Source organism: Trichosurus vulpecula, chromosome 6 (genome assembly GCF_011100635.1).
Source record: "Trichosurus vulpecula isolate mTriVul1 chromosome 6, mTriVul1.pri, whole genome shotgun sequence".
Lineage (NCBI taxonomy): Eukaryota > Metazoa > Chordata > Mammalia > Diprotodontia > Phalangeridae > Trichosurus > Trichosurus vulpecula.
In genome coordinates, this window is record NC_050578.1 from 145,953,081 (window position 1) to 145,965,535 (window position 12,455).

The window sequence follows — 12,455 nt, forward strand, 5'->3', positions numbered from 1 at the left end:
TTTTTTTAGATGTCATTGCTTCATATTCAACTCATCTTGTGCCCTCGGTCTATATTCTTTTCAGCTCCCCTAATACTGAGAAAGGTCTCCTGAATTACACACATCATCTTTCCATGTAGGAATGTAAACATAACAGTTCAACTTTAATAAGTCCTGTATGAATTCTCTTTCTTGTTTACCTTTTCATGCTTCTTTTGATTCTTGTGTTTGAAAGGCAAATTTTCTATTCAGCTCTGGTCTTTTCATTGAGAAAGCTTGAAAGTCCTCTATTTTATTGAAAATCCATGTTATGCCTTGGAGCATGATACTCAGTTTTTCTGGGAAGGTGATTCTTGTTTTTAATCTTAATTCCTTTGACCTCCGGAATATCATAATCCAAGCCCTTCAATCCCATAATGTAGAAGCTGCTAGATCTTGTATTATTCTGATTATGTTTCCACAATATTCAAATTGTTTCTTTCTGACTGCTTGCAGTATTTTCTCCTTGACCTGGGAACTCTGGAATTTGGCGACAATATTCCTAGGAGTTTTCTTTTTGAGATCTTTTTCAAGAGACTATTGGTGGATTCTTTCAATTTCTATTTTACATTCTGGCTCTACAATATCAGGGCAGTTTTTCTTGATAATTTCTTGAAAGATGATGTCTAAGCTCTTTTTTTGATCATGGCTTTCAGGTAGTCTAATAATTTTAAATTATCTCTGCTTGATCTATTTTCCAAGTCAGAGGTTTTTTCAATGGCATATTTCACATTGTCTTCTGTCTTTTCATTCCATTGGTTCTGTTTTATTATATCTTGATTTCTCATCAAGTCACTAGCTTCCACTTGCTCCAATCTAATTTTTAAAGTAGTATTTTCTTCAGTGGTCTTTTGGACCTCCTTTTCCATTTGGCTAATTCTGCCTTTCAAGGCATTCTTCTCATCATTGGCTTTCTGGAGCTCCTTTGCCAATTGAGTTAGTCTATTTTTTAAGGTGTTATTTTCTTCAGTATTTTTTGGGTCTCCTTTAACAAGTCGTTGACTTGTTTTTCATAGTTTTCTCACATCACTCTCATTTCTGTTCCCAATTCTTCCTCTACTTCGCTTACTTGCTTTTCCAAATCCTTTTTGAGCTCTTCCCTGGCCTGAGCCCAATTCATATCTTTCTCAGAGGCTTTTGATTTAGGCTCTTTGACTTTGTTTACTTCTTCTGGCTGTACGATTTTATCTTCTTTGTCACCAAAAAAGAAATCTAAAGTTTGCGTTTGAGTTTGAGTTTGAATCTGAGTTTGTTTTTGCTTCCTCTTCATGTTCCCAGACAACTACTTGACCCTTGTGTTTTTTGTCAGGATATGACTCCTTGTAGGGTGGAGAGTACTTTGTCCCAAGCTTTAAGGTCCAAGCACTGCTGTTTTCAGAGCTACTTCTACTCCACTGTCACCCCAGGCTCTGTCACAGCAGCCCTCCTCCTCCCCCAAGATCTGCCAACCAGGACTGTAATTCAGATCCAAGCAGGGCACAGCAAGAGAATCTACTTTTGTGCTCACAAAGCACTCCTTGCATTCCCACTCTGATCTGCTGCTAGATTCCTCCCATTGTGTGAGCCAGGGACTCTGGAAGCTGCTGATGCTGGAGCTCTGGAGGCAGCCTCAGCAGCTTCCTGCTGCTGCTACTGCCACAGCGGCATGACCTCCTCCACCCCTAGAACTGGTCCGCGGATTGCTCTGAACTCCATCCTGCAGTTACCCCCTAACCTGCTCTTTGGAATTTGTTGGTTGAGAAGTCTGGTAACTGCCACAGCTTACTGTTTCATGGCCCCTAGGCCTCTTCCAGCTGGCTTACTCTGGTTCTGCTCTGGCATGGCCCATGCTGGGCTGCCCTCTGCTCTCAGCACCATGCGATAGACCCTTCCTGGCAACCATCTGGCCTCTCCTGGGCTGGAGATCTGTTTCTCTCTGCTATTTCATGGGTTCTGCAGCTCTAGAATTTGTTCAGAGCCATTTTTTACAGGTGTTTGAAGGGATTTGGAGGGGAGCTTAAGCAAGTCCCTGCTTTCCTGCTGCCATCTTGGCTCTGCCCTTCTCCCAGTATTTTCATTTTAAAAGCAAAGGTAAGTCCTATGCCAATTGATTGTGTTTACTATGTGTTCCTGGAAAGTAGCAAATAAACCAAATTTAGGTCAGGAAAATATCATTTTTCACCAACAGCTGCCTTTTTGAAATAATTGCCCTTCAATAATGAATGATTTTTAACTGTCTGGTGCCATCCAACATTATCATTTCAGTTTCTTTGTTATTTGACTTTTCCTGTAAGACTAATGAATAGTAGACTGAGTCTCATGTACCAAATACTATTTATGATTTAAAAGTTTTGTTAGGTGTAGATATCCTTTCACATTTTAACACTCCTTAATTTCAGTGTTTTTATGTAATAACAGGCATATTTAGGTTTTCAACAGAGAAAAAATATTTATTAAATATCTATAGGTAAATTGCCTTGGACTACTCCACATGTTGGAAATATAAACTGAGCGTTTTTTCATTAAGTCCATGCACAATTATTCAGTAGTTAATTATAAAACCTTGGGTAAATCTGTAGTTAAAATAATTTATTTCTTTTTTTTAAAAGGCACACAGTTTTATGTACCAAGCTTTAATTTACATAATAGAAATACTACAGTTTTGATCGTACTGCAGGAAGCATAAAGACTGATATTAAGATATTACACCAATGTGGGACAAGAGACAACAAAGACACACACTAAAAGCTACCTGGGAGTAATCAAAACCAAAGATTTTAGACCTGGAAGGAACCTGAAAGACTCAGTCATTATCTGTGCAAGTCCCATCACTTCTTTAGGTGTAAGTTTCCTCTGTTATAAAAAAAGAAGATTCAACCATTGGGGTGGGGAACCTGTGCCCTTGAGGCCACATGTGGCCCTCTAGGTCCTCATGTGCAGTGCTTTTATTGAATATAAACTTCAAGATCATATCCAAAATTTTGGATTCAGTCAAAGGGCCACACTTGAGGACCTAGACAAGTGGCCTCGAGGCCACAGGTTCCCCACCCCTGCTAGATAGTCTTTCAAGTTCCTTCCAGGTCTAAAATTCCAAGTTTTTTGATGAATAGAGCTTTCAGCCTAGAATGTCAGAGACTGGATCACAGATCTAGAGCTGGAAGAAACTTAAGAGGCCAACTAATCCATTGTTTTTTATATAGATGAGGAAACTGATTTCCAGTGGAGTCAAGGGACTTACCCAAGGTTATACAAAAAATAAGCATCAGAGGCAGGATTAGAACAGAGATTGATGATTAATAATAATTTCCTTTAAGATACCTATATATGTTAAATAGTTACAAAGTGCATTATCTTATGACTCACATGTTACAGAAGCAATGAAAGGATCAATAAACCTATTTTTATAGATAAAGAAACTAAGGCTTATGGAAGCAAATTAACTTGCCCAACCTCAGAGCTAATGAGTAGAAGATGTGGCACTTTAATGAAGGGTTTTTGACTCCTTTCCAGTATTTCCACTATACCACCCTAGAGGTTAAAATACTGCAAGAAATTTTTCAACATAAGGGAAATACACCAGTAAAACTGTTATGCAACCTGCAATGGCAAGAATATTACTTATGATTTTGGCACATAATTTGATGCTTACAGTTTATACTTTTGAAATATTTAAATAATGGATCTTCAGATTTGCAAGAGAGACAAAATACTTCTGTTAGGAGAGAAGCAAATTGGAAGCATCAGCTTCTGCATTCCTAATCAAATACCTACTTCAATCATCAACTTAATTTGCTCATTCATAGCACACACAAACACAGGTAACTGGCATTTTGCTGTTTACATACTCTCTTTAAATTCCATATAAAAATTCTTTCCTGAAACCATAATGAGCACTTACTTGCTCCCTTTTGTCTCTCCACCCTTTACCCCAGAATATAAGAAATGCATTATTCTGTTACAGAAACTAATTTAAGAAAAGAATATTTTACTCAGGTGAAAAGAAAAATTCATCTGGGGGAAAAATGCATTCTTTGAAATATCATGTCCTAACATTGCAAATCAATATTACTGGCACAAAGCCTGCATTTCAGTTTTAGCCTGTAAGATGAAAAGAAATTGAGGGAACAAGTGACCCCCATGTTAGCTGTTTGCCAAGAAACATCTTTCAATGTGTCAAAAATAAAACATAGATAGAACTTCTTTAAAAAGCGTGTTTGGAGCTCACATTTATATAGTACTTCAATTTCAATAACACATTTTTGAATACTCATTGAAATAATTATGAAAATAATGATAATAGCTATTATTTATATAATACATTAAGGTTTGCAGAGCTTTTATATCATCTCTTCTGATTTTCATAGGAATACTGAAATAAATTATAATATTATGTGCATTTTACAGAACAGAAAAACTGAGCATAAGAGAGGTATTATGACTTATGCAAGGTCACATAGTAAGTGTCTAAAGCAGCATTCAAAATAAATCTCAATAACTCCAATTCCAAAGCTCTAGTCACTATACTTCACTGCTCCCAAATGACAATGGAAATGTTCATTGTCATTAGAATTTAGAAGGTTTTATAAAATTTAGAGGAAAAAAAGTATTTTTTGGCTATGCCACATTTCAATTTTTTTAAAAAAAGCTCTCCTGAAAACAATGAAATTTAGAGACATGTTTCCAGACATCACATAATATCACAATATCATTGACCCACAAGCTCATAAACAAAACTACTGTATTAACAAGGCAATAAACACAATATTGCAAAATATAAATTTTCCATGTGGAAGGTAGTAGAAGTAAACCATTTATTCAGACATCACAGAGCCAGAGCCCAAAACCAATAAACCCAATCCATCACAGCAGCAAAGAATTCAATACACAGTATCACAGCATAGAACGACTCTATCCCATAACCTTCCCGCCCCCTGCTGGGGCCTTGCCACCAAAAATCACTCACAGCACAGCCACCACATCTGCTCTCTCCCTCAGTTCTAACTGCTCTCCCAGCATTTTCTTTGACACGCTTTCCTTTTCCTCTCAGCAAGCTCCCCCCACTACATGTGACTTAGGCTTCCTGTGATGTAAGCAGGTCACATGGCCTATTCATGGGTGAGAAAGTTCTTCCAATTTAAATTGACATTACAACTACTTATGAAACGCAACAATAGCAATTAGAACTAAACTCTCTAGGGCTGATTAAGACAAGGGCTATCCATGACACAGACATATTCTGACAAAGTGTTAGGATGCTAATAAAAATCGTTAAGGAAAAATCACACCAAAAACAAATGACATGAATGAAATCAGAGGATTCAAATTAATTTTTCTGTTTAATCTCCCCATATTATTTTTTAAACTACATTAAAACACATTACTAAAAACACACTTACTATTGACATAATACTTTAGCTTATTTTGCATTATTTCAGTCAAAATTGTGACCAATAGTAGAAAAAAATTCATTTGGATTAATTCATTTTAGTCTATCACAAAATCAAAAGAAAAAAAAAAAACAAGAAAACTAAGTTTTAATCTCTGTTAATTATTAGAATAGGGTATTCTACACTTTTGAAACAATTAAACCTTCCAAATAATTATAAATGCAAGGATTTAAATGGATTAGATAGGACTGGATGCAAATAATTTACATAGAAGATATGGTGGAAGTAATATCCCAAGTTGCTGCCTTGTAAATTAGGCTAGTCTTTATCATTTTTTTTCTTTTCTGTTTTAATAGTATTAGTATTTTTTTTCCAATTGCATGTAAAGATACTTTTCAACATTCATTTTTGTAAAATTTTGAGTTCCAAATTTTCCTCCCTCCATTCCCCCCCCCTTGCCAAGAAAGCAAGCAATCTGATACAGATTATTACACATGTACAATCATGTTAAACATGTTTCCACATTAGTCATTTTGTGAAAGAGGAATCAGAACAAAAGGCGGAAAACAAGAGGAAGAAACAAAAAACAACAAAAAAATGAAAATAGTATGCCTCCATCTGCATTCAGACTCCATAATTTGTTTTTTTTTTTCATCACACTTTTTATCTGGATATTGTTATCATTTTCCAAGGTGAGTCCTTTGGAATTGTCTTGGATCATTGTATCACCGGGAAGAGCCAAGTCTATGAAAGTTGGTCATTTCACACTGTAACTGTTACTGTGTACTATGTTCTCCTGATTCTTCTCACTTCACTCAGCTTCAGTTCATGTAAGTCTTTCCAGGATTTTCTGAAATCTGCCTCCTAATCATTTTTATACTGTAATAGTAATTAAGGTGGGACTTTTTGCTGTTGACTTTCAATGATTCTGGCCTTTGTTTGAATGGGGCAGATAAATGGGATGTTTTTGTATTTCTCAGCACTGAGACAATTGGGATTTATATCTGATTTGTATCTGATGTGATAAGGGAGGAGGGGAACTTTTCCATGCCCAGCCTGGGTGAAGTTGGGGCCCGGGGGACCTTAATAGGATATATAAGATCAGATGTTGGTGTTCTGTCTCGGAGCTCTGAGCCACAGCAGGAGTGGCACGTGACTCTGGGCCAACCATCATAATGAGTTCCCCAGATGAACACTCAGATGTTGATAACTACAAATTGTATTTGGTCTGTAATTCAGTGTTCTGGGTTTTTCCCCTGAACTAGGTGGATGTTATTTGTATGCTGGATTAAAGTAAGATTGTTAAACCCTTCAAGTTGCTTTCCTTAGTAAAGCAGATCAAAAGTACCTGGGCTTTTCCAGCATTCTGTGTGGTGGTTGTTGCTGGTTTTACACTCCCACAGCAGCAAATAGAAAATTTGACTTTCAAACACAAGAATCAAGAGAAGCATGAAAATGTAATCAAGAAAAAGAACAAGAAAAAGAAATTGCAAGGGACTTACTAAAGTTGAACTGTTTTGTTAACATTCCTACATGGAAAGATGATGTGTATGATTCATGAGACCTCAGCACTAGGGTAGCTGAAGGGAATATGCATATATATATATATATATATATATATATATGTTTATGTATATATATGTATAATTGAATGTGTATGTATGTGTGTATGTGTATATATATATATATATATATATATATATATATATATATATATATATATATATATATATACAGAGAGAGAGAGAGTGGGCACAGGGTGAGTTGAAGATGAAGGGAAGATATCGAAAAGAAATAAAATAAAATTAAGGGATGAGAGAGGAATATATTGAGAGAGGGAGATAGGGAGAGATAGAATGGGGTAAGTTATCTTGCATAAAAGTGGAAAGAAAAAGCAGTTCTGTAGGAAGAGAAGAGAAGGCAGGTGAGGGGGGAATGAGTGAACCTTGCTCTCATCAGATTTGACCTGAGGAGGGAATACCATATATACTCAACTGGGTATCTTACCCCACAGGAAAGAAGAAGGAAAAAGATTAAAAAAAGGGGGGGGATGATAGAAGGGAGAGCAGATGGGGGTGGAGGTAATCAAAAACAAACACTTTGGAAAGGGGACAGGGTCGAGGAAGAAAATTCAATAAAAGGGGATAGGTTAGGAAGGAGCAAAATATAGTTAGTCTTTCACAACATGAGTATGTGGAAGGGTTATACATAATGATACACATGTGGCCTATGTTGAAATGCTTGACTTGTTAGGGAGGGTGGGTGGGAAGGGAAGAGGGGAGAGAATTTGGAACTCAAAGTTTTAAAAATAGATGTTCAAAAACAACAAAAAAAGTTTTTGCATGCAACTAGAAAATAAGATACACAGGCAATGGGGCGTAGAAATTTATCTTGCCCTACAAGAAAGGAAGAGAAAAGGGGATGGGAGGGGAGTGGGGTGACAGAAGGGAGGGCTGACTGGGGAACAAGGCAACCAGAATATACGCCATCTTGGAGCAGGGGGGAGGGTAGAAATGGGGAGAAAATTTGTAATTCAAACTCTTGTGAAAATCAATGTTGAAAATTAAATATATCAAATAAATAATTTAAAAATTAAAAAAAAAAGAATTGGCTAAATGTTAAAGGAGGTCCAAAAACTCACTGAAGAAAATAATTCCTCAAAATTTAGAATGGAGCAAGTGGAAGCTAATGACTTTATGAGAAATCAAAAAATTATAAAACAGAACCAAAAGAATGAAAAAAATAGAAGACAATGTGAAATATCTCATTGGATAAACTACTGACCTAGAGAATAGATCCAGGAGAGAGAATTTAAAAATTATTGGAGTATCTGAATGCCATGATCAAAAAAACAGTGCAGTAGCTATGGCCCAGATGACCCCTACAGTGCTGAGCCCAACGGGTCTGTAATGAAAAGGTCCAGATCTGGTGAGGGGGAAGTGAAGGGTCTCATGCGGAAGGTGCCCAGGGTGAGCTTGGAGCACCTCAATCTGGATCTGAGAGCAGACAGCCAGTCCCCCATCTTCAAATCTTCCCAGGGACCACCAACGAACACTACAACCTCATTGCCATTGAGGGGGGTGCCAGCCAGGGGTCCCACAGGGGCCTCCTGTGCCACCCATGGCCATGGTCAAGGAGGAAGAGACAGAGGCTGCCATTGGAGCTCCCCCAGGGGTGGAGGGGCTGGAGACAAAACCGCTGCTTCTGCCTCCCCTGGAGGCCTCGGGGCCTGAGGGCCCCCATCTGGCTTCCTGTAGCGGCAGCACCAGCTTTGGCCTGGAAGTGCTGGGAGGCCCTGACGGGGCTGCCGCTGCTGCAACCATGGCCACTGGTGGCCCTGGAGTCATGGATGACAGCGCCACTATCTGCCGTGTCTGCCAGAAGCCAGGGGACCTGGTGATTCGCCAGTGTGACTTCTGCTTCCATTTGGGGTGTCTCCTGCCAACCCTGCAGGAGGTGCCTGGGGAGGAGTGGAGCTGCTCCCTGTGCCAGGAGGTGATGGACTGTAAAGATGTGGTCCCTCTTCTTGGCCCCGAGAGTGTGGCCTTGACTTCTGATGGGGACACCTGCCCTGCCAAGCTCTCACGTACTAACCAGCAGAGGTGTGAGCGTGTGCTGTTGGCCTTGCTCTGCCGTGAGCTGTGCCATCCCCTGCACCAACTGGCCATTGACCCCATACCCTCTGCAGAACAGCTAGGCACCCTGGACCTCATTCTGATTGGCGCGTGCCTCCAGGAGAAACTGTCACCCCCATACAGCTCCCCGCAGGAGTTTGCCCAGGACGTGGGCCGCATGCTCAAGCAATTCAACAAACTCACTGAGGACAAAGCTGATGCGCAGTACATCATTGGCCTTCAACACTTCTTTAAGGCTTGCATGAACGAGGCTTTTGGGGACACCAAGTTTTCAGCTATTCTGGTGGAGCTCCTCCCTCCCCCTATCCCAGGCCCTGGCCTGGCCCCTCCAGAGCTGGTGAGGGGCCCCAGTGATGATAACTGAGCCCCCACCTTACCCCAAAATGGCTCCTTTGTGCTCTCACTCATTCTTTCCTTCACTTGTTGGTCGATATGTATCCTACCCCCAGATTCAGTTTTTACTTCTCTCAATTTAATAAAAACATAACCCAGGAGACAAGGTACCACAAGTCACATAGACCCAGAGCAAGCAGGGTGTCCTGGGAGTCCCTGGCTTGGGGCTGGTTGGTGGGCATGGCGGCTTTGTGGGCTTCCCTGGCCAGAGCAGAGCCCCACTTTCCCTTTTCACAAGGCTTCTCTTGGATGCAGGCAGGGCCCCCCCCCCCCCCCCCACAGCTTACAGTGCAGGAAGTGGAGAGGACCCCAGCCCAGAGGCTCCGAAGGGTCCTTCCTCTTTCTGTTTAGACTAGACAAGTCTTCCCTCTTAGGACCCATGTACCCGCTTCCAGCCCCCAAGTTCTGAACGTTTGGAAGTAGGATTATTTAGACAATCTCTCCCTGGAGAAGCTGGAGCTTGGAAGGGGCTTTGGGAGCTGCCTTGACTTTTCTTTGTCATCTACTTCTTGTACTGAGCTTGAAGTTCATTGAAACACCCATCCAACCAATAAACTTATCAGCCATTGCCTCAAAAAAAAAAGAGTGGGGTGATAGAACCACTAGTGCCGCTAGTGACCCAGGATGGATTTATCAAAAGAGTGAGGACAGAGAAAAGAGAGACCATATGGTAATTTGCCCATTAGAAGGCCTAAGAACATCATTTAAAAAGCAGATAAATTTTCAAAAAATTAGGGAAATCACTCAGGGAGAAAAAAAACCCTGCCCTCTTCCAAAATCAGTTAGTAGAATCTATTAAAAAGTATACAAATTTGGATCCTGATTCTATAGAAGGGATGGCAATTGTTAGCAGATATTTCATTAATCAGTCTGCCCCATATATTAGGGGGAAACTGCAGAAATTGGCAATGGGACCCCAAACACCTCAGGCCCAATTACGGGACATGGCCTTTGGAGTGTTTAACAATAGAGACCTAGTTGCAGCAAAGGAAAGAAAACTCAAGGAAAGGGCTGGAGACAGAGAACATGCTCTATTCTTGGCTGCTGCCATGGCCAGGAAAAGACCCAAGTAATGACCCTCCAGGGGCCCCCCTTGGAGGAAGCCCGGTAGTGTGGGATGTGGGGAAACCTGCTTTCAATGCCACAAGGAGGGTCACTGGTCGAAGGAGTGCCACTCTAGGGCACTCCCCTGGAGGAAGGCCCCAGGAACCACGCCTCCAGGACCGTGTCCAGCATGTAACCAGGAGGGATACTGGAGGAAGGACTATCTCTGAGGTTGGAAAAGTGGTAGAGCCTCCTCCTAGTACCCTGTCCTCCAGTCTTCTGAAGACTCAGAAAGGGGGGAAAGCCTGGGGCTTGGCAGTGCTCCCACTTTCTCCACCTCTCTCATGGAGCCCTGAGCAAAATCGAGGCTGAAGGTAAGGTTACCCACTTTATCATGGCTATGTTCTCTTGTTTTAACTAATTGCTCTGGCCCTACTCACCCCTTGACCCATCGGGTCATGGGCATTCAGGATCTGTTGTTTGAACACTCTTTCTGTACACTCTCCTCTGGCCCTGCCCCCTTATTGGGAAGGGACCTGATGGTGAAATTGGGGAGCCAATTTTCTCTAGTACAACCTCCCATCTCCCCTTTCCCTCTGCTCACCAGACCTCCCCACATTCCCCTAGAAATGTGGGAGACAGTCAAACCTATTGTTTGGGATCAGGGAATTCCTGGGAAAGCTACTCATGCCACCCCAGCCCTTATTAGCCTTAGAGATTCTAATGTGTTTCCCAACTGCCATCAATACCCAATTAAGCCTCAGGCTTGGGAAGAACTGCAACCATTAATTGAAAAATTCCTTAAGCATACAATCCTTGTCTCTTGTCAATCCCCTTGCAACATTCCAATCCTTCCCATAAGGAAGCCTAATGGAGAGTACCAAATGGTTCAAGATTCCAGGGCTGTTAATGAAGCTGTTCCTATACACTGCATAGGCTCCAACCCTTATTGGGGTACCCAATGGTTTTCCACCCTGGACCTTAAAGATGCCTTTTTCTGTATAACTCTGCACTCAGACTCACAATTTATTTTTGCCTTTAAATGGATACTTCTAGGGGAATCAGGTTCATGACAGCTAACATGGACAGTCTTACTCCAACTGTTTGGAGATAGCCCTTATTTATTTGGCCAGGCTTTGGGAAAAAAAAATTTAAGGGATCTGAAGTTAGCTGACAGTAGCTTAATTCAGAATGTGGATGATAATCTTATTTGTAGCTCCACCTGGAGGCTCCTTTGGCTGCTGCTGCAGAAGCCCTTAACTTCTTGGGTACTCAAGGCTATAGGGTCTCTTTGAACAAAGTCTAGATAGCATGCCAATCCATAAAGTATCTGGGCCATGAACTAATGCCTACCTCTTAATCCTTGACCTCGGAGAGGAAGAGGACAATACTGTCTATTCCTATTCCAGCCGCTAAGAAACCACCTCGAACCTTTCTAAGCATGGCTGGATTTTGTAGATTCTGAATCCCTAATTTTGGTCTCATTACTAAACCTCTTTATGACTCCACTCAAGGCCCTGACTCACTCCCTCTAGAGTGGGGCCTGGATCAAGCTAAAACTTTTTTGAAAACTAAAGTGACCACCACTCCAGTATTAGCTTTACCTAATCTAGAAAAACCTTTCACTCTGTATGTTGAGGAAAGGAGAGGATGGGCTTTGGGAATCCTAATCGAATCCTTAGGACCTGACTGCAAGCCTGTTGCCTGTTTTTCCAAACAGTTAGACTCCATGGCTGCTACAGACACTCTAACTGAGGAAGCTTCCAAATCTCTAGTTGGCCAGCCTTTAGAAGTTCTGACTCCCTATGGAGCTCAGAGCACCCTGGAAGCAGAGGGCCACCAGTGCTTGGCTAACCATAGGCTCATCAAATATCAAGCCTTGCTCTAAGATACCCCTGACCTAATTTGGCTGTGCTACACACTTCTGGACCCCGAAGCAGTGTGGTACACAGAACAAGTGGTTAAGAGAGCTAGACATGAAATAGTCATCTTTAATCAC

General features: G+C 41.1%; 1 pseudogene; it reads left to right on the plus strand.

The window, feature by feature from the left end:
* LOC118854803 overlaps positions 1 to 9,383 on the plus strand; it is a 63,582-nt pseudogene extending 54,199 nt beyond the window's left edge.
* The last annotated feature ends 3,072 nt before the right edge of the window (positions 9,384 to 12,455 follow it).